This window comes from Erinaceus europaeus, chromosome 18 (assembly GCF_950295315.1).
Source record: "Erinaceus europaeus chromosome 18, mEriEur2.1, whole genome shotgun sequence".
In the NCBI taxonomy this organism is placed as follows: domain Eukaryota; kingdom Metazoa; phylum Chordata; class Mammalia; order Eulipotyphla; family Erinaceidae; genus Erinaceus; species Erinaceus europaeus.
In genome coordinates this window covers 8,781,492-8,804,557 of record NC_080179.1, presented here as the reverse complement: position 1 = coordinate 8,804,557, position 23,066 = coordinate 8,781,492, and positions in this window count along the sequence as shown.

Below are 23,066 nucleotides of genomic sequence, written 5' to 3'. Positions count from 1 at the left end.
AAGGCTGGAATTGGGAACTGTCTTTTGTATATATTCAGAGTTATAAAGAAGACCCATGATGGCTGTCTGGAGGACATTTCCTTTCAAGGCCTTAGGAAATACTATCTCATTAATATTCTAAACACCCAGAATTGCTTGGTACACTTTAGGATTGCTATATGTTTATTTGAAGAAAACTATGTATAACCACATTTGCAGAAAATCTTTGAGCTAAGTTCATCGTAGTCACAAAACATGGAAATTCTGGATCCTTTTTTACTGCTAATGTTAAGGTAAGTTTTAATTATAGAAGGGGTCTCCATTATTGTCCTAATGCCACCAACACTAAAGGGGCTTCCTGAGACCTGCTGGCATGTCTAAGGTTCAGGTAATTTTCAGAAAAAGACAGTGGTAATCAGGATTGCAGAAAGATAGCTTCCTGAGCTTAGTTCTGCAAGCTAGCTTTAAGGCAAGAGTTTTCAGCTGATGAGCTGTTAATGAAACACTGTCACTTTTACTGCTATCTTTGGCTATAACCAAACTAGAAATATCACAATCAGTCAGTCAGGTCTTATTTAAACGGCCTTGAAAAGGAGAAGGAATCAAGAAAATGACCCACAAGATCTGCCAAGTTCAGAAGTCAATTGTAACAGCGGGAATACCTGACTTCTATTTTACCTGTACTGATAGTGAATTACTTTGAGTAGAATCATAGGAGATAGCTTCTAGCCTATCACCAGAAAATTTTCCTGTTTCTAGAGAAGAAACAAAGAAAATGTTGTTAAATTATCTATTTTTATATTGACAAAGTGTGACAATGACTCTGAATTCCGTCTTTTACTTTTTCTGTTGCTATGTACATTATAGGAGTATTTTTTAACTCAATGATTAAGGGCATTTTATACAGACAAGAAGTTCCAGCTATGCAGGAACAAAGGGTGGTGCAAAAAGAAACTATACTTGGTAAATTAAGCAATTGGGAACTCCTACTTAGCATTTCTAAAATGTCTTCCCTGAAGTAGAAAAAAACCTAACAGGTAATTAATCTCTTTCTTAGGGCCCCCAAAGAGGCATCTTCTTTTAGGAACAACTTCCAAGAACCGTTGTAGGTTCATAATTTAATTAGAAGGAAGTGTTTATCTTAAGGCCATTTGACATCTACTCTCAAACTTTGGAGAGTTGAAAATGAGGATTTTATTTGAAAGTCACATATTCATATGTAGAGTTATTTTACTTTTGAGTTCTAGCATGTACAAACTTTCCTTCCCTTACTTACTCACTCTCAATTTGAAATAAGAATTCAGAGTGAGTGTGTATGTTGAAAACATGGGCCATGTTTTTGTTTTTGTTCAACTGCAAGGAAAAAAATAATGGAATTATATCAAACTGAATTGCTTCTGCACAGGGAAAGGAATCACAACTGAAACAGAAGGACTCACCCATGGAGCGGAAGAAAAGCTTTACGTAGCATACATCAGACAAAGGGCTAGTAACTAAAATACCTGAAGAGCTCACCAAACCCGACAAGAACAATAACAACAAATACACATTGAAAGGTTGGGGAAGGACATGGACAGTGTCTTCCCTATAGAACACATCCAAAGGTCCAACAGACAAACCAGCCAAGTCACTGATGAACAGAGAAATGCATATTAAAAACAACAATGAAATATCATTTTACGGGAGTCGGGCTGTAGCGCAGCGGGTTAAGCGCAGGTGGCGCAAAGCACAAGGACAGGCATAAGGATCCCGGTTCGAACCCCGGCTCCCCACCTGCAGGGGAGTCGCTTCACAGGCGGTGAAGCAGGTCTGCAGGTGTCTATCTTTCTCTCCTCCTCTCTGTCTTCCCCTCCTCTCTCCATTTCTCTCTGTCCTATCCAACAACAACAACAACAATAATAATTACAACAATAAAACAACAAGGGCAACAAAAGGGAATAAATAAATTAAATAAATATTAAAAAAAAAGAAATATCATTTTACATATGTGAGAATGCCATCCATTGGAAAAGACAAGCAGGGACTGGGTGGTGTCTCACTTAGTAGAGTGTACATGTTACAACATGCATGTACACTAGTTCAAGGTTGCTGTCGACACCTGAAGGGGGAGGTGTTTGATGAGTGGTGAAGCAGTATTGTAGACCTCTCTCACTTCCTCTCGAGCTCCCCCTTCCCTCTCAATTTCTATCTCTATCTCAAATGAATAGGTAAACAGAATTAAGAAATTAATGAATAAATAAAATATTAAAAAAAGAGCATGTGGGGAGAAAGATACACTCTGATGTTGCTGGTGGGAATGTGAATTGGTCCAACCACTATGGAAAACAGACTCATCAAGATGCTAGAAGTGCACCTGCTCTATGATCTGACAATTCTTTTCCTAAGGATTTATCCAAGGGAGATAGAGACATATTTGAAGAGATCTATGCACACTTATCTTCATAGCAATGTGCAATAACCCAAACTTGAAAGCAACTGTGATAACCAACACCAGATGAGTGGTTAAGAGGGTTGTAGTTTATACATACATTATAATATTACTGTTGAAAATGATTGTCATCTCCTTTGTCACATCTTGAACAGATCTTGAAGGTATGTTGAGTGAGATAATTTAGAATGAGAAGGATGAATATACTAGCTTGCTGGGACAGCCTGAGGGTGCTTCTTCCCGAGCAAGTGCTCTCTGGGTTGGAGAGAACTCAACTGGAGCCAGCCTAGGCTGCTGCGTGGGAGAGGGATCAGGAACTCGAACTCGTGCTGAGCTAGCATGGCAGGAGATAGACTCTGGAACTCTTGGAGCTGGAAGGCAATCCCCAGTGTGTTAAAATAGAAGAGCAGCTGTATATATACTCACCAAGTAGGGTGGAAACAGGATGTGACGTAGAGAGGGTGGAGCAAAAAGAGACTGGTGGAAATCAGGGTGACTACGAGAGGGGGCGGAGCAAAAAGACATGGGGAACCAGTGGGGATTAAACCAGTGCCCTGCAGGCAGGGCGGTTCCTAGGTAACTGGTTATGTAAATAGACCACAGGGATAAGCAGGGGGAAGCTGGCGTACTGCCCAACACTAGCTGAACTCATTCATATTGTTGCTTTAAGAAACTAGGACAGTAAGAGAAAGCATAAGGTGAAATATGGACTAGGTGTGAGGTTTTGCAGCAATGCAAGGGACCCTGGGAAAAGCAAGAAAGGGATAGGAGAGAGGAGTAGAGGGGCACCTGGGTCCTGGAGAATGATAATGAAAAAGAGCCTAGGTTGTGTGAAAGAGTGTCTTCCAGACAATTATAATGAGGATATAAAATGTAGTGGTGGCACACTTGGTTGAGTGCATGTTACAATGCTCAAAAACCCGGGTTCAAGACCCCTGTCCTCACCTGCAGCGGGAGAAGCAGGTCTGCAGGTCTCTATCTTTCTCTTTCTCTCTTTCCCTCTGCCTTCCTCCCTCCCTGCTCTCCTACCCCTCAATTTCTGGCTGTCTCTTTCCAATAAATAAATAAAGATAATTTTTAAAAATAAAATATTATACTTATGTGTCAACAACTATATTGTAAGCCACTAACACTCCCTCTTCCCCAATACTGTAGGGAGAAGGGAAAATAAAGATATGGACAAGGCTGTTCATAAAGACTGGATTTCCATTTGATAAAACCTAAAATAAAGTCAAATATTTATTTTGAAATACAGGAATAAACAAACAAGAAAACATTAACTTAGGACTCAGACACATATTAGAAAAACAGCTTCAGTCTTCAGTCTCCATGAATTCTGTGACCCTGGGCAGATAAAACTCTCTAAGTTTCAGTAAAAATCTAAGTGATTTTCCTGAGGTTTGAAGATTGCTAGAGGTAATGCATGTAAGCAATGTGCATATAGTTAGCGTATGTCCTAGAACAAAGGGTAAGCAGAAGTATTGGTAGTTCCTACTATTACTGCCATTAATATAAATGTCATCAATATGATAGAAAATAACATTATCAGGGCCGGGTGGTGACGCACCTGGTTGAGCGCACATGTTACAATGTGCAAGGACCCAGGTTCAAGCCCCTGGTCCCCACCTGCAGGGGAAAGCTTCACAAGTGGTGAAGCAGGGCTGCAGGTGTCTCTCTCTCTCTCTCTCTCTCTCTCTCTCTCTATATATATATATATATATATATATATATATCCCTTTCCTCTTGATTTCTCACAGTCTCTACCCAGTAAATAAATAAATATAATCAAAAAATGTTAAAAAAAAAAAAAAGAGTATATCATTATCCAAGGACCTGTGCAAGGATCCTGGTTCAAGTCCCCCGGCTCCCCACCTACCGAAGAGGCACTTTCCAAGCGGTGAAGCAGGTCTGCAGGTGTCTATCTTTGCCTCTCTATCTCCCCTCGCCTCTTAATTTCTCTTTGTCCTGTCCAATAAAAAAGTGGGAAAAATGGCTGCCAGGAGCAGTGAATTCTTAGTGTAGGCACTGAGCCCCAGTGATAACTCTGGAGGCAAACAAACAAGCCAACAAATAAATAAATGAAAATATTATGATCACCTAGGGCTATTAGTACCTACTGATTTTAAATAAAAGGAAAAGACAGAGAGCAATGGACTTTATTTTTAATGTATTCTTTAAGTATATATTTTTTTATTTTTTTTCCTCCAGGGTTATTGCTGGGCTCGGTGCCTGCACCACGAATCCACCGCTCCTGGAGGCCATTTTTCCCCCTTTTTGTTGCCCTAGTTGTTGCAGCCTCGTTGAGGTTATTATTGCCATTTTTGATGTTGCTTTGTTGTTGGATAGGACAGAGAGAAATGGAGAGAGGAGGGGAAGACAGAGAGGGGGAGAGAAGGATAGACACCTGCAGACCTACTTCACCACCCATGAAGCGACTCCCCTGCAGGTGGGGAGCCTGGGGCTCGAACCAGGATCCTTACGCCGGTCCCTGCGCTTTGCGCCACGTGCGCTTAACCCACTGCGCCACCGCCTGACCCCCTCTTTAAGTATATTTTATTTGATAAGACATAAATTAAGAGGGGAGAGGGTAATAGGGGGGGAGAGAGAACAGAGAGATACCTACAGCCCTGCTTTGCCACTCGTGAAGCTCCCGCCCTGCACATGGGCACCAGGGACTTGAACCGGGATCCTTGAACATGCTCCTTACACACTGTAATGTGTACACTTAACCAGATGTGCCACCAACTGGCCCCCAGACTAGTTTTTAATGTTTTTATTTTACCTGAGCTAGAAGTCAGTGCTTTCTTATTTTAATCACATGGAAATAGAAAAAGATTAGACATCATTCATCACTAAGCTTTTAATAAAACTCACTCAAGGCATAGCATTATCACTCCCAGTTCTAACAATTAAAGACATCTATCTATAATTATCAAATGAAAGAGTTTGTCTCCTGTGCCAGGAATTTTTGGCAACATGAAGCAAGCTGAAAAAGAAATATTGCATTGTACTCGAAGCTGCCACTAGTCAAGAAATTATTCCTGAAGGAGCTACAACAATGACTTTTCTGCAATAAACACTTAAAGCTCATTTGTGTCAAACTGCTGCAGTTATTTTAAATCCAGAGCATGAAGACTGGTAAGGAGGAAGAGTGGCTATCTGACAGGCAACTTTGTTTAATTTGCTTGTTTCTGTTCCCCTTGCCCAGTGTTGCCTTCAGTCTCCAGAAGGTCTCCCCTTCTGGAAGTCCCAAGCACTCCCTGCTCACCCAGAGCTATGTGGAGATGTGGCATATTCTCAGCCTTGGGTTCGAAGCCAGGAGCAACAAGTTTACTTTCCTTCCAGAACAGGGGAGGTAGCTTAGCCAAGAGCCAAATGTAGTGCAGCTAGGCATTCTGGGAACTCTGGAAAACTAATGTCCTCAGAAAGGACCCTGAGAGGAAGGATGCTTGTTTATAATATTCCTACTTTGCTTTTCCCTAAGAAAAGTTAGATTTAATTTTAGCGATTTACTAATTTTAAACTATAGGGATTCATGTTGCTTCATAGAAAGTCACAACAGATTTTGTTGACAAAGTCCTTAGGCCTCTGCTTTTAACCTCTGTGTCCTAATTGTGAACATGTATAACCGTACTATTTTATATTAGGTCTCAAAGTGTAAACTCTCATGTATTCCTGTGATGAAATTGATAAAAAAATGATATGAAGGAAAATTGCATACTTGATGTTAAGTATAGATATTAGGACACTCAGTAAATTAGAAGAGAAAAATTGGTTTGTTCTATAAAACTGACACACACCACTTACCAGGGCTATTTCATTACAGGAATATGACCCATTATATATTTTTGAACTCCCCGGCCTAGACAGAGTCCTTGAAAATAGTGCTGAATTCCATGTATAATTCCTGGTATAATACAATTTAAAAAATCCATCCAAGTTTTAAAATTTACTGGGGTTTTCTTTTGTCCATAGTAACAACAACAAATCATTACAAACTTAGTGATTTACAGTTAAAATCCTATTTTAGGGCCCAGACAGTGGCACAACCTACTGAGCACACACATTACCGTGCACAAGGACCTGATTTTAAGTCCCTGGTCCCCCACCTGCTGGGGAGGAGCTTCATGAGTAGTGAGACAGTTCTCCAGCTATCTCTCTTTATCTCCATTTCTAGCTCCTCCTCCTCTCTCAACTTGTCTGTCTCTAACCCCCAAAAAGAAAATATTTAAAAAAGAGACATATAGTTAAAAGAAAATAATTCTATTTTAGTTCTGGAAGTCAGAAGGTCACATGAGCTAACCTGGAGCTATGGGCTTGTATTTCTATTTCTTTCTGAAGGTTCTGGGAGAGAATCCATTTTCTTGCCATTCGCATTTACAGACATGTCCATTGTTCTTTGCCTTTTAACTTCCTTCAGTTTTCAAAGTCAGCAATGTGTGGTAGAGCCTTCACGTATTATACCACACACTCATTCTTCTGAACTGATTTTTACGGTTCAAGGATTTGAGATTATGCTGAGCTCACCTAGGTACTATCTTTATTTTGGGGTTAGTTGTTCACCTGGTCATGTTTTGTAATGTTCACAGATGATGGGACTTGTGTTGTGGACATTTTGGTAGTCCTAGTGTTACTTTGCTTATCACAGTAGGTTCTAAATATTTCTCAGTAATATCAGTGGGAAACTTTGGGACTCGTGAGTGAAATATGACTCACAAACAATATTTTTGTTGTGTTTTACCGTGGTGTTGGATTTTTATATTTTTTTATTATTACTTGTCGATAAATCCACTTTTCTTAATGTCAAGGTAATGATTTTCTGATTGGTCAGCTTTCACAGGTAGAGTCTTTCTTCCCCTCTTCTTTCTGGGTTCTGACGGAATTGGAGTTCAGAGCCGTCTGGTCATCTTCCTCTAACATCTACCTCTCTGGGAGTATGGACCAAATTCTTGATGGGGTGCAGAAAGTGGAAGGTGTGGCTTCTATATTTGCTTCTCTGCTGGACATGGGCATTGACAGGAAAGTCAATACCCTCAGCCTGTTGCTATCTTTCCCTGGATGGGCAGGGCTCTGGGGGGGAGGGTGAGCTTCTAGGATATGTTGGTAAGGTTGTCTGCCACGGGAGATCAGGATGGAATCATAGTAGCATCTGCAACTTGGTGACTGTGGCTTAGTGAGCTTCTGGAGAGATCCTATTTGTATTTTGTTGAGTTTTCGGGTGATTTTTCATTGTTTTCTTTTAGTTTACCAGAAGCGTTCCCACACCATAGCCATGCCTAATGTTACTGGATTAAAAAAAATAAATTCCCTGCCACAAATGTTACTTTTGGGACTCAGTGGCTGAACTACAACCCCACCATTCTTTGTGGTGGTCGCTCGCTTTCTCTGATCACTTTATGTGAGGGTAGTTAATAGTTTACAGAACAGTCATTGCCGTGTGGGTAGAATTTCTCGTCTTCCCATGACAGATGTCTGTAAAACACTCTCTCGCCCAACCTATGTCCTTTTCTATCATCATATTCCTTGTGGCAATTTTATTTTCCTATTTTTGTTTTGATAGAAGTGGTACAAAGAGAAAAACACAGAGAGACACCTACTGCACGAATCCAATATCCATGAAGCTCCATCTCTGTAGGTCGAGATGGGGTCTTAAACACCAGCTCTTATAACTGTTAATGCATGTCTTTTACTGGGTGAGACACCATCTGGCCTCTTAAAGTGTCTTACAAGTTAGTTGTCAGCAGTTTTTTCTTTTTTGCCACGTTCATATTTATACTGTTATTAGATCATTCAAAATAACATTAATAGGGCTTCCAAGCTTTGGAGGCGACTGGTGGGATTTGCCAGTATCTTCACGGTCTCTCTAAAGTCTGGGATTACAGTGTGGTCACTTGAAATTTGCTTGTAGTCACATTTTCAAAAAGAACATTTATAAGATATTATCATTTTGACATGCAACCAATATGAAAATAAAACTGGACATTTTATCTTCTGTTTGGTAGCACTAAGTCTTCAACTTTCTATAGGTATTTTACACAGAGCATCTTAATTTGGAATAGCTTCATTTCAGATGCTCAGCAGTCACATTTTATAGATATATAAGAAAGTCTGGGATTAGATCTCAGTAGCGTCTGTGCTCTATATTTGATCTGTTTTCTTTATTAGCACTTAGTGTTACACAGTAGATGAATAAAGGCCCGCTAACTCCGTTGTATACCTGTCACTTGATCAGATCAGTAGAATGCATGGATAAATATAATGGTTTTATAAGCTTCTACTTTTTAAAAATTTTTATTCATAAAATGGAAACACTGGGGGGCTGGCCAGTAGTGCAACTGGTTAAGCACACATAACCCTGGAGACAAAAAAAAAAAAAAAAAAAAAAAAACAATACAGAAACACTGACAAGACCATAGGATAAGAGAGATACAATTCTACACAATTCTCACCACCAGAACTCCATATCTCATCCCCTCCCCTGATAGCTTTCCTATTCTTTAACCCTCTGGGAGTATGGACCCAGGGTCATTGTAAGATGCAGAAGGTGGAAAGTCTGGCCTCTGTAATTGCTTCCCCAGTGAACATGGGTTTTGACAGGTCGATCCATACTCCCAGCCTGTCTCTCTCTTTCCCTAGTGGGCAGGGATCTGGGGAGGCTGGGCTCCAGGAAAGATTGGTGAGGTCGTCTTCCCAGGGAAGTCCAGTTGGCATCATGGTAGCATCCGGAACCTGGTGGCTGAAAAAAGAGTTAACATATAAAGCTGAACAAATTGTTGACTGTGAACTTAAAGGCTGGAATATTGCAGATGAAGATTTGGGGTCTCCATTTTGGAAAAATATAGTAGGTCTATTTTAGGTATATTCCAAAGAACCCATGAACTTATTAGTTTTTACCTAAGCCTGACATCTGATAAGTTTCCATTTTTTTCTAAATTCCACACCCCCCCCCCCCCCCCATCAACAGAAAACGTAGTCTCATTTGTTATGGTAGTCAAGTCCTATAACCTAGGTGTAAATATTTAAAATGTGCAGTCCATGAAGAAATATTAGGTAGGTTAAATAAATAACTCTTACAAATCAGTAAGAGGAAGGAAATATTCTCACATAAAATGGTGAAAGTCTTGAACAAGTATTTCAAAGGAACTTGGACTAGAGAAATAGCTCAACCGGTAGCTCACTAGACTTTCAAGAGAAACTTTTCAAACAGTCATTAGATATAACAAGTTAAAAATTGTTATTCATGAAGATTTAATGTAAACCATAATTAATACTACTTACTGTCAAATATCATAAGATAAAAACTGAAAGTTCCAGGTTTTACTGAAGAGATGGAAATTTAGAAGAAATATATATATATATTTTTTATTGAATATTGGATAGAGACAGAGAGAAATTGAGAGGTGAGGGGGAGACAGGGGGAGATAGGGAGAGAGAGAGAGAGAGAGAGAGAGAGAGAGTCATCTGCAGCCCTGCTTCACCACTTATGAAGCTTTCCCCCACAGGTGGGGACTGGGGGCTTGAACCTGGGTCCTTGTGCACTTTAATGTGTGAGCTTAATCAAGTCCGCTGCAGCCTGACCTCCAGAAAAATTCTAATAATAGAACTGATGCAACCCCTTTAAACTGTCTTGGTTATAGTTACTAGTTCTCTGTTCATACCTCCCTGTAATCTAAGAATTCTAATTTTTTTGTATACATCACAGAAACAAGGGCACATGTTCATCAGAAGACAAAATATTTGGAGTAGTTTTATTTATTAAAGCTCCCAACTGGAACCAACCATATGTTTTTCATCAACAGGAGTATGCCAATAAATTGTAAAAGATTATGCAATGGAATACGTTTTAACTAAAAAATTGAGAAACAGGGGCTGGGGAGATAGCTCACCAGAGAGGGTCCATACTTTGCCATGTGTGCAAACCACGTTTGAGCTCCAGAGGTACCATATGGGAGTTCAAGGCCCTGGGGAGATGTTTTCATGCTTTTCTCTCTGTGTGTCTCTATTTGAAAAAAACTAACTTGGAGCAGTGAAGCCCCACAATAGCAAGAAGGAATAAACTACCATTGCAAATGACATGGATGGGCTACACAGCCTACCTATGAGCAGACAACAGGAGAAATAGCATCGTCACCAACAAAAGCCCAGTAGACAAGTCTGCGTGGTTCATTTCATTCATAGAAGTCATAGAGAGGTTACTATGACAGAAATCTGAGTAGTGGGAAAAAGCTATTTCTACCATGTTGGAAATGTCTGTATTTTTACTGAGTTGATAGTTGTATTAGTTCACACAAATATAAGCACTTATTGAACTTTATATTAAAGATTTGCATATGTAAGAAAGAAATATAAAACAGACAAGCAAAAAAGATCTGTACCTGTATACCAAATACTGATTCAAGAAATTTAAAGAAAAAATAATTGTACCTTCATTTAACTCATTTCCAAACTATTGTGTTTTTGTGCTGTGAAGTTTTCATACCTGTGTGCAGTAGGTGGCACTGGGGGTGAATATGGGATGATCTCACTCCCAGGCAGAAGTTGATAAACAAGATCAGAAGAGAAAACACAAGCAGGACCTGAACTGGAGTTGGTGTATTGCACCAAAGTTAAAGACTCTGGCGTGGGTGTGTGTGTGTGGGGGGAGAATACAGGTCCAAAAAGGATGACAGAGGACCTAGTGGGGGTTATATTGTTATGTGGAAAACTGGAAAATGTTATGCATGTACTAACTATTGTATTTGCTGTCGAATGTAAAACATTAATTTCCCAATAAAGAAATTTTAAAAAAAGAAAGAAAAACCACTAAAAAAATGAAAATGAGAATGTTGTAGGAAGTTTGATTTTCAGGGTCCAGAGAAATTACTCAAAACAAAGATATATATCCACAGCTCATCTGTGACATAGACTTATAGTTCTAGGCTTTCTGGAATTGACCCTTTATAACACTTGGGTAAATTTGTTTTTTTTTTTTTAAAAGGTAATTTAAAGTATTCCTTTATTATATATCTTTATTATGTACATGTTGAAATTTAGTAATGTGAACTTCGCTAACAAGATTTAGTTCTACTTATCTCTGGCATAAATTCTTGGAAATTGTCAGGAGACTGGATAAGAAATCTATCAAATGAAAATATGACATTTTTCCCCTTATACTAGAGACTACTTAAAGATGAAGACTTAGAAAATCACATGAGGCAAAAGAAATCTGGTGGGCATCAACACTTTTTTTTTCTGGTCTATAGTTCAATTCTGATTGACTTTTGAGCAAATTTTATTTATGACTGTGAGAAATATTAGAAAAATGTAATAGCATAATTCAAGATATTTTCAAAGTACATAGATGGTATAAGGAAATGAGAAGGAAATGAGAAGAAAATGATAATGAGCAACAACAGATGTTTCCTTCTTGGAAGAGTAATTAGAGATAGAAATAGAATCTTGCAGAAAGAAAAAAAAAAGGTTTATCACTAACTCTTCAGGAATCCAGCAAGATAGTTCACAAATATTTGGAACTTTTAGACTATAGAAATCTGAGGAAGAACTGCAGATCTAGAAGTATCTACAGTAAACTATTTGTTGATCTCAATCCTAGTGCAGTGCTGAGCTAGCTAAAAACCTCAAGAGCTTCTCTCAGCAAAACAACATATTTCTGTATCTGAAATAGCATCATGATATATTCATCCCTTTGAATTAAAGTGAGAATACCTGTATTTTACTGAGTAGATGTACATTTCTCTTGAAGTGAAAACATATCCTTTTTAAATCTAGTTTTTTTTTTTCCCCCACCAATGTCTTAATAAGAAATGAAGAAGAACCGTTGGTTAAAAAAGAATTAGATGCTGCATAGGATATTTTGCAGTGAAAAGATGTGGTACGGATTTTCGTCAACCAGAAAATTGCATCTCTTCTTCACATACCAGTGGGATTTCTTATTGAATCCATTCATCAGTAGCATTGCTTGCCTTGTAAATGCTTCTGTGAGAGGAAAGAGAGTCTAGAGAAGGTAAATAATCACGTGAAAAGCACAAAGAGCTCTTGATTTTTATTTTAGTCTACTTAACCGTACTATGAGGAATAATATTGGTAAAGAGTGTTAATCTACTTTTGCATAATGTACTTTGCTCTCAGTGTTACCAATTGAGGAATCCAGTAGAAATTTCTAGAAATTATGGGGGGCCAGGTAGTGGTGCCTCTGGTTAAGTGCACACACTAAACAACTCAAGGACCCATGTTCAAGCCCCTGGTCCCCGCCTGTAGGGTCAGTTTCATGAGTGGTGAAGCAGGTCTGTCTCTCCACTTCTCTGTCTTCTCCTCCCTGTACAAGCTATTGTATTTAACTGTTAACTGTAACCCATTAATCCTCCAATAAAGAAATAAAAAAAGAAAAAAATTAATACCTGTTAAAAAAAGAAGATAGGAAAAAAGGGAAAGAAAGAAAGAGAAAAAAAAATATATGGCTACTGAATTTGTGGAGTTATTCCGACACCAACTCTCAGAAATAACCCTTGTGACAAAAAGAGCAAAAAGCAAAAACAAAACAGAATCAGTTTTTTGTGTTGTTCTAATTTTACCAGAGAAGGATATAGGAAGGGAATATAAGGACAGAATGTAGAAAGTAACCATATGTTTTTTTTTTTTCCTGACAGCAGAACTGAGGGAAGAAAATGTTATATTTATTAAGCTATATATTGGTTTTACCATATGGTGTTTTGTTAGCCTTTTACATCTGTGACACTGTGTGCCCACAAATGTGTAATCATTAATGTGTATGTCTTAGCACTATTTTTATATTAAGTTCTGCTGCTACAAATTTGTATTTTGTTTTATTGCATCCGGGTCTTTCATGTCCTCAGTTTCACTATTGCCAGTCTGATTTTTTTTTCATTCAGATGGGGAGGGGGATAGGAACAGAGAGGGAGAGATACCATAGCCCCAGAGTTTCTCCTGCTGCTACAGTAACTCCCAGGTGGTGCTGAGATTGAATCTGGATCAGATACATGACAAGGAATGTACCTGTATCCATGAACCTTTATCTATGGTTGAAAACCACTTTTAGTATTTAACAAGATCGTTCAAATCCCTATTTTTGTGTTTCCTCATTCAATCAAATTAAATCCTCTACACCAATGAGTGTGTCATGATCTATTTGCAATGTAAGATGTTCAGTTCAAATCACATTGAATGGTCTACAGTTGTAGTAACGGTCTACCGGATGGGAGGTATCTGTGTCAAATGCTTTTTTTAAGTGACTCTCTGATGCTTATGGAAAATAAGAATTTGAATGTAGTAGGTATTTCTCTGACACAACCTCATGCTCTGTTAGAGGAGTTACTATAATAGTGATCTCTTGAGAAATTATAGGGTTTAGTGACCCTATGATGAGACTTGTATATTCATGTTCTTGAAATTGTTAAGAATATAGGGTAATTTTTTTCCAGGGCTTGCCAAAATTGTTTTTTCATGTGTCTATATGGTAGTTTGTTTCTTTTTCTCTTTTGTACTTAATACATATACTAAAGAAAGTTGTTTGCTTTCTCAGGCATCTTATAAAATAGAAATCTTACAAACTCCCAGTAAGAGGATAGCATTTATATGATCAATGACTCACTCTCTTTTCCTCCAACAAAGTCTCATGAAGCAAGTGTTTGAGAGTTAGTTTTGTGTGGCACAACAGATTTGTATAGCTTAGACCCCGGAAGTTTCATGTTCAGTCCCCTGTACTATCAGATGCCAGAAGAGAGTAGTTCTCTGGTCTTTTTTTTTCTTTTTCTTTTCTTTTCTTTTCTTTTTTTTTTTTCACTGTTGGGCCTTAAAGCCAGCACCCCCCCTGCTCTGCTCCATGCTCCATTGCTGACACTATGGTCTATTTATATAATCATCGTTTTGCCTGAAAGATCCCCACCATGTTATCCCCTCAGGGTATTGCTAATTCAGTTAAAACCATCACAACAGTTGCTAAGGATGTTTCCACCTTCCCAGCATGTCTTTTGCCTCTCTCCACCCCCTTTCCTAGCCATTTCCGTTTAGGACTTGCCACTTCTGTTTTTTATCCTACTGCTGTTCCTGGTTTTGCTCTCTCTTTCTCTTCTGTGTCCTGACCTGGAGAAGACCTGGAGAAGGGCTGGCATGCATAGCGGAAGGTGGCCATTTTGCTAGCTCCACATGGCTTAAACTCTCTGTTCTCACTCCTGACTCTGGGGTGTCCACATCAATAAAGAATTGTATTACCAAGCCACTAAGTTCCTCATCTCTCTCTCCGGCAAAGCTAGTCCGACATTTTACTTTTCTCATAAGAATAAATACATTTTAAAAGTGAGAATTCTTTAAAGTGTGGTGAGTCAAAAATATTAATTAGGATGTACTAAACCTTTATGATGGTTCTTTAGGATTCACTTTTTCTTTTGATATAAAAAACAGACCATAAAAGCAAAGTCAAAGTAAGTGACATCTTTAATAGGCTAAGTACTTTTCATCATGTAATATTTCTAGCTCACTGAGTTATGATACATACATTTTATTGATATTTTGGAATCTTCTAAAAAAACCCTTCATGGTTCTAAAAAGTCTTTATGTTCTCATCAATTTGTTAGTTTTTTTTCTCTCAAAAGCTCTGAGATAAAATGATTTTTAAAGTTCAACTCTTTTAATTTTGTGTAAAATAAGGTGTCAAGTAGATTTAAAAGGTTTCATTTCTGGAAATAGTGGACTCGGTTGTCTGAAATAAAACTCCTATTGAGACTAAAGTATAAAAACAAGACAACATCTTTGAGAAAAGTTAAAGGAAGTTCTTGAAGTCACTGAACCTGCATAATAACAGGAATGCTAGGGTCAAATTCAGGGTAGGAGACAAACCATGTAAGAGCACACTTAGATTTGCCTTCAGATAATGAACATGGCTAGAATTAGGGGGAATATTTCACATTGAGATAAGACAAATTTGGAGGGCCAGGCAGTGGTGCACACCTGGTTTAGTGCACACACTACAGTGCTCAAGGACCCAGGTTCCACCCCCTGATCCCCACCTGCAAAGGGAAAGCTTCATGAGTGGTGAAGTAGAGCTGCAAGTGTCTCTCTGTCTCTATGACTCTCTCCCTCTCTAGTTCCACCTCCCCTCTCAATTTCTTTCTGTCTCTATCCAATAATAATTAAAATTTAAAAAGATTTTAAAGACTTGTTTATTTTAAAAAGAGATGACAAATTTAATTCTGGTAAAATTTTACATCTCTAAACTTGTATGAAGCAAGTTATATGGCTTCAGATAAAGTAAAGTCATAATTGGAAGAACTAAGAAAAGTATGCAAATCTATGACTATCATGAGAGGGTTTAGAATATTTACTTTCCTATAACTCATGGAACAACTTGAAAAATCAGTATATACGTCAGTTATGGAATAAGTACCCTGTTTCTTTAGGTGCTTCCTAGGAAATTAAAACTTTTCACTAGGTTTTCTTGGGAATCTTATTAACTGAATAGTAACTTACATTTGTTTTCTTTCACTGTGCCTACTTTGCTTCTCTCTCTCTCTTTCTCTCTGTCTCTGTCTCTCTCTCGCTTTAAGAACAAGATTTCATCTCTCTGTCTGTCTGTCTTTCTGTCTGTCTCTCGCTTTAAGAACAAGATTTCATGTGACAGAGTGTGTGTGTTTTGTATGAGGGCGAGAGACAGAGTAAAGCTAAAACACCACGCTAGTACCATGTGGTGCCAGGGATCAAACTAGGAACCTCAGGCATACAAAAACCTCATCTGTACCATTTGAGTTATTTCCCTGGTGCATTACTTCTTTTTGTCACTTATATTTGTTGCTTTTTCCCCCCACCATACAGCATTACTTTTGCACCTTCTGTCTAGGCAGTAATACCTCAGTTACTTAAATTCTTGGTTTAGGTGAGTACTAACATGAAAACTTGCTAATCGGTAGTTGACATGCAAGAATATGACACTTTATCAATATTGTGAAAAACACTGCATTCAAAATAAATGAAATAGGATACAGGATGAAACTGATTAGTTGTGGCCTATTGCAGCAGAGTCAATGACTCTAAAGGAGGGAACCAAGAAGCAGTTGAGAGGATGTTGGTTCAGGAAGACTTCACTTGGTGATGGAAGTGTTGCATGGACACCTATCATGAAGACATGACAAACAGTACTCATGTGATGACAACTGTCTTATAAATTATTATTTCTATCAATAGAATGATTTTTTAAACTTTGGGGTTCCTAGCTTCACTGCTACAATAAGAAGCACGATTAACACTCTCATTCCATAGAATGAACACAGAAGAGAAGACATATGGGAAGAGTTATCTGTGAAGTCAAGAGTAATTGAGCAATAAGGAGTATTTAGCAAACACTGTTTAGGGAAACATATAGTAAATCTCCAAAGGCATAAAAAAATCTATTAATTTCAGGGTAAAGTACCTTATAATGTGCCATAATTAAAGGAATTCATGAAAATTTAAGCCAGATGTTTGATATAAATCTTAAAATACAGTTTTCTCCCCAAACTAAATTCAATAAAGCATTTTCATGTAACTTAATTCAAGGGAGAAGATTTTACAGCAGACAAGTGCCTGAAGAGCTAGCATATGGTTCAAAAATGTAGCTCTGGGAAAATGCTAAATTCTAATGTGCTCTCTTTCTTAGTTGAATAAGTATCTTCTCTGAATAATTTGATCTCTTAATTTCTTCATTTATTTTTACTCTTACTCAGTCTGCACATTTCTGAAGTTCTTTATATAAATCCTAAATAACAGCACATATGTTGACAAATTGTGTAGGTTATTATCAAATACTGTCTGAAACCTCAGCTTAATATATTGGTGTATTGCAGAGTGACTTGTGTTTACAGAATGTATTCCTCTGAAAAGTTCACTCGCACCTCTCTTGCCTTTCTCCATCTTAAAATGCACAAACCATGTTCTATTCTTATCAGATCTCTATTATTACCTACAACCCTGTGTTGAAATCCATTCTTTCAGAAAGTGAGAGCTGTGTTTCCAGGTTATTCTCATTATTATCTCTTATTTTCATCAAACATTGAAATACAACAGTGTTGTTAAATATTCTAGCGATCTATATTTTTTCTTCCCTTTATAATTTTCACACAGTTCCCTTTGATTGATGCTCCTGGTACCTAAGGCTACTTGATATATTTCAAAGTTCTATTTCATCACCACTGATAAATATTTTTCCTGAAGCTCTTAATAAAAATTCATTTTATATATTGCCATTTTAGATTGCATTGTTATTGGCAAAACACGTTGATTCCCAGAGTGAAAGTTACTTAAGCTTCTTTTGAATTTTTTAAATTTATTTCAGTCTTTTAGCACGTAATTCATACTAATACATTTGTGAAAATCAGCATCATAAATAAGGATATCATGAATTACATATTTTTACATACACATATATAAAGTTATTATGTAAAAATCTGTATTTTCTCTAAAAATGGAAACGGTCTCTTCAGGGAGTGGGCCAACATTTATCTTTAAAAACTAAAGGGTATCATCATGCCAAATTATTTTTTTAAAAGATATTTTATTAGTTATATAATAATGCTTTACATTCTGTACCTCCCCCACCCATCACAATAACAACCAGAGCTCTCCCAAATTCTTACAGTCTGACTAGTATGTGTGTGCATGCTTGTTTTGGCAACTTCATGTGTTTCAATCCTCTTTATTGTACATATGAGTGAGAACATACAGTAGTTGTCTTTTTCCTCCTTACTTACTTCTCTAAGCATAATTACCTCCAGGTCCAACCACTTCATTCTGGAGAACACACTATCGTCTTTTTTTTTAAATGACAAACTCTATTGAGTATATCTTCTCTATTCTCTTAACTCATTTTTTCAGTATTTAGACTGCTTCCAGTCCTTGGCTATTGGCAAAATAATGCAGTCATGAAAAAGTACCTTCAAATTAGTATTTTCGTGTCTTTTGGATATATACCTAGGGATGTAATTGCTGGGCCATAAGCTATTTTTCTTTTTATTTGTTCAAGAACTCTCCATACTGTTTTCCATAGGGATTGTACCAGTTTCCATTCCCACCAACAATATACCTGAGTTCTTTTTTCTCCACATTTTTGCCAGTACTTCTCGTCTCTTGATTTGTTGATGTGGGCCATTCTCACAAGTGTGATGTTGTATCTCATTGTGATATTGATTTGCATTTCTCTAATGATTATTAAAGTGGAATATTCTTCTGTGGCTTGTCTGTATATATTAATTAAAAAATGTCTATTCAGATGTTTTGCCCACCTTTTAATTGGGTTGTTTATTTTTTGTCGTGGTTGAGCAGTATGATTTCTTTGTAAATGTTTGCCATCAATTGTTTATCAGATATGTGATATGCAAATATCTTCTCCCAATTACTGGGTTGCCTGTTTATCCTTGTGTAGCCTGCTTTTGAAGTGTCAAGGCTTTTAAATTTGATGTGGTCTCATTTGCTTTATCTTGTTTTAGTTCCACTTGCTTATTTGGATGAGTCTTTGAACATATCTTTAATGTTAAGATCATGAAGTGTTTCACCAATGTTTTCTTCTATCTGTTATATAGCTTCATATCTTATATCCACGTCTTTGACCCATTTTGAGTTAATTTTGGTGTATGGTATTAAGCGGTGGTTCTAGTTTCATTTTACTTCATACGAATATTTCTCAGCACCATTGATGGAAGATATGTTCTTTTACCACTGAGTGAGTTTGGCCACTTTGTCATATACAAATGCCATAGTCTATCATTGAGATGTTAAAAAGTGTACAGTAGTAGATGCGTGTTTTTGACTGACAGTTGTTAAATGAAAGGGGGCATCTATTATGACGAAGAATGCTGTTCATGCTGAAAGTTAAAGAATAACATCAAAACCATATTGACATTAAAAAAAAATCTTCAAAAAGGTTGAGACTAAAAACTAAATAATTTTAAGGATCACATCACATAACATTACTAACCATTTTAAATTTTGTTTTCAGAATCACCCTATGAGGTTAAAATGTGTCACCACTATATGAATAGAGACATTCATATGATCTAACAGAGGAAGTTGAGTGACCACACCTTCAGTCATTTCATATTCATTGAATGGAATAGTTCCATTGTGCATACATACAACATATTTCAATGTGTTATTTGATAATCAAGCAGCAACATACTAATATCCTTACTTAGCTTACTCTTTGTGTTTTATGTATCTTCATTATCACTTTCTCTGTTTCTTCAGAACAAGCTGCTGGGCTGTGATGTATCCCTCTCTGTCTTGGACATACTGGGAAAGGCCTTCGCTGGCTGACCGGAGGGTTAAGTGATGTGAAACCCATAGTTGACAGAAGGCATTCCGAGCCGGCATTGGTGGATCCAATGAGTGCAAGTGTACCCGTTTATTGTTTCCATCAGAACCTTTTATGATGCCAGCTCATACAATTATCTTAGACATGCATAGTAAGTAGTCAGCTGAGTTGTTACATGAGGTGTGTCATGTCAGCATTACATCATACATTAGTGCTAGGTGCAAAAGGTACCGATCGCAGCAAGTACTGAGTGCAGCATGGGCTTTGAGCCAGGAAATCACAGGTCTTGAGCTAAGGCTACATCCAGAAGCCAAGGCTATCATCTGGGTTTTTAGCAGACTGCTATCCAGCCTGCATATGGTAGTTCAGCCCACAGGTCTACTTTTCCTGCATGGTTTTATAGTTATCCTACCTCTGTGGGGTACTATATAGGAGAACTGGCGATCTTATATGTGTCAGTGACAGTATAGTTTCCCAGGGATGAAAGTGGTGTTGTGTAGTCTAGAGGATTTCTCTTTTTTCCCCTTACTGGAGTCCTGGCCTAAGTGGAATATTTCTTTTCCTTTGCTTTAGCTTCATCTTGACTATACCTGTCTTTCCTTTCTCCAAGGTCTTTAGTTGATGTGGAAACTCTGATGTCTCTGTGATCCCTAGGACACTAATTATACTTATTCTTTTCCATCCATCTTCTGTTACACAGATGTTATAGCTTCCTGCTTCTCCTTTTATTACAGTCTCTGAAGTTCAAGAGTTGCTTCGCATTCACTTCCATGTAATAGGATTCTCTTAGTCTTGTCCTATTGTGAAGCAGTGGGTAATTAATGCTTTTGTATGGAAGAGGGAAACAAGAAACATACTGTGCTGTTATCTTTGTGATGTCATCTTGAGAAGAAGTATATTACTTTTATGTATTTGCTTTTTTACTGTACCAGTCACTACTTAGATAAGCATACAGGTTATTCCCCATATCTGAAAACAGAGTGGTCTTATTTGGTATTCTTTAATAGTTTATCATTTATATGGGGAAAATGATAGCATTTGCAGCCCCCAAAATCATCCTACCACATTATACCAAATAGAGACAATCTACTTTTGAATTTCAGGGGAAATCAAGATTGGCAACCAAACAATGGTGATGGTAAGCCTTACTGATAAAATGCATTTTTGCATTTCACAATCTGCTGTTATATAGGCTATTTTTTAATTACAATATTAGTATTTGGGTAGCACTGTATTTATGGAGTTTGAGAGATCTGCAAGTTGTGTCAGTATGAATCATTAAAATTGCTTTTTTACATTTTTTCCTAAGAAAAACATTATCCCATGTTATCATCCTAAGAAGTACTAACATTTAAGGGCTTTTATTCCGATTTGTATTGATTGAATCTAGATCTGTCTTAAATTGAATGGTAGATGAATTTTTTTTTGTAAAGATGATTGAAACTACAAATCCAGTGTGATTATAAAGGAACAGTAGAAGAGCTCTGTTATTGAAAGTGTTACCATGAATCCATTCTGGTTCTGAGAAAAATGTAGACATGCTGTTCAGTCATAATTTCAACCTCAACTTTAAATAAGTTGTCATTCTTAAAGAAGAAAAGAACTTTTGTGTCTTGTTGGCTCTAATATTCACTGCTCAGCACTAAGTGTTCAAGAGTGCTTTCTGGTGAAATAGATACCAATTCACAGAGATAAATGTCAGAGCAGTAACCATTACTTAATGTGTTGATGACTTTTCCACCATGCTGAAGTGGGCTTCTGTTATCTGTTTGTAGATCCAACACTTCAATACATTTAAAAAGATTTGAAGCTACTTTCTCTCTGACCACTAAAGTGGTAATTACTGCTTTTCCAATCATTATAGCATCAAATATGGTTATATTTTGTTGAAAACATCCACACATCAGAATCCCATTCTATGGTATGATACCTCTACCCAGAAAGACAATCATAATCAGCCTAGCTAGAATGTTATTTTCTTGCATATCTGACATTTCTGTGGGCTAGGTCTGAGAAATAGCCAGAAAAGCAGAGATTTTCCTCTTTGTGTAAGAGAAGCTATGCTAGGACTCCCATACAGTTAAGATCTGTTAGAACTGCATTTCTCATCACCATGAAATAATGTGCATCATTCAGATGTTTTCAAACAAACCACTGTAAATTGTTTGATTATTTTACAATTACCTCAAAAGAGACTTTATCTTCAAAAGAGGCTTTAAAATATATAATTCCAATAGTACTTTTAAACCCTTCAGGCAAATACAAAATATTTAAGAATGTTCAGATAATTTTGGTTCAGATTAAAATTATTTGATTATTAGTAATATGCCAAGAAACTCAGTGTTTTGCATAGTATAGAAATTAGTTTTTGAATAGAATTTGGAAAGGACATTTCTATCGCTTGTCTGCTCTATTGCTTTTCTTGTATCATTTATATAAGATAGAGTCTTTGAGAAATACACTGTATTCTTTTCCTTAACTACTCATCTGTGACTCTTATAGAATTCACTTTTTCAAACCTACATTACTTGGAAGACAGAAAAGTCTATTTGAGTTAGTGTTTTTCTTTAAGATGTGTTTTCTTTCTTTTTATAGGACACATTTTAATTTCTCATGTTCTTTTAATTTTTTCTTTGCTTCCAGACATTGGCAAAAGCTACAGATTATTGTATAACTTATTCTGCCATAGCTACTTATAGGAAATGTTTCATTTCATTGGATTTTTTATCTTTTATCATCACAGATAAATACACAACAGTCATTACTTCTAGTATATTAGATAAAACATACACAAAATAAAGTTAAGGAAACAAGAAAAGTTGGTTATTTATTTATTTATTTATTTATATTTATTTATTTATTTATTTTGCTTCCAGGGTCATTGCTGGGGCTCGGTGCCTGAATTAGGAATCCACTGCTCCTGGAGGCCATTTTTTCACTTTCGTTGCCCTTGTTGTTTATCATTGTTGTTGTTATTATTATTGTTGCTGTTGGATAGGACAGAGAGAAATCAAGAGAGGAGGGGAAGGCAGAGGGGGAGAGAAAGACAGACACCTGCTTCACCGCCTGTGAAGCGACCCCCCTCTCCCCGCAGGTGGGGAGCTGGGGGTTCGAACCGGGATCCTTATGCCAGTCCTTGTGCATCACAACATGTGCACTTAACCCTCTGTGTTACCGCCCAGCTCCCAAGAAAAGTTTTGACTTCACAAATTAATTTAATTTATAACTTTAAAATGTCTTTGATTTCTTAGTTTATTTATTTTACTATTTATGAGAGGAGACTATCATTGTCTGTCGTGTAGCTTTTTATATGAGACAGCCATATCAAAGTTGTTCACTGCTGTGATTACTCTTAGCCATGAACAT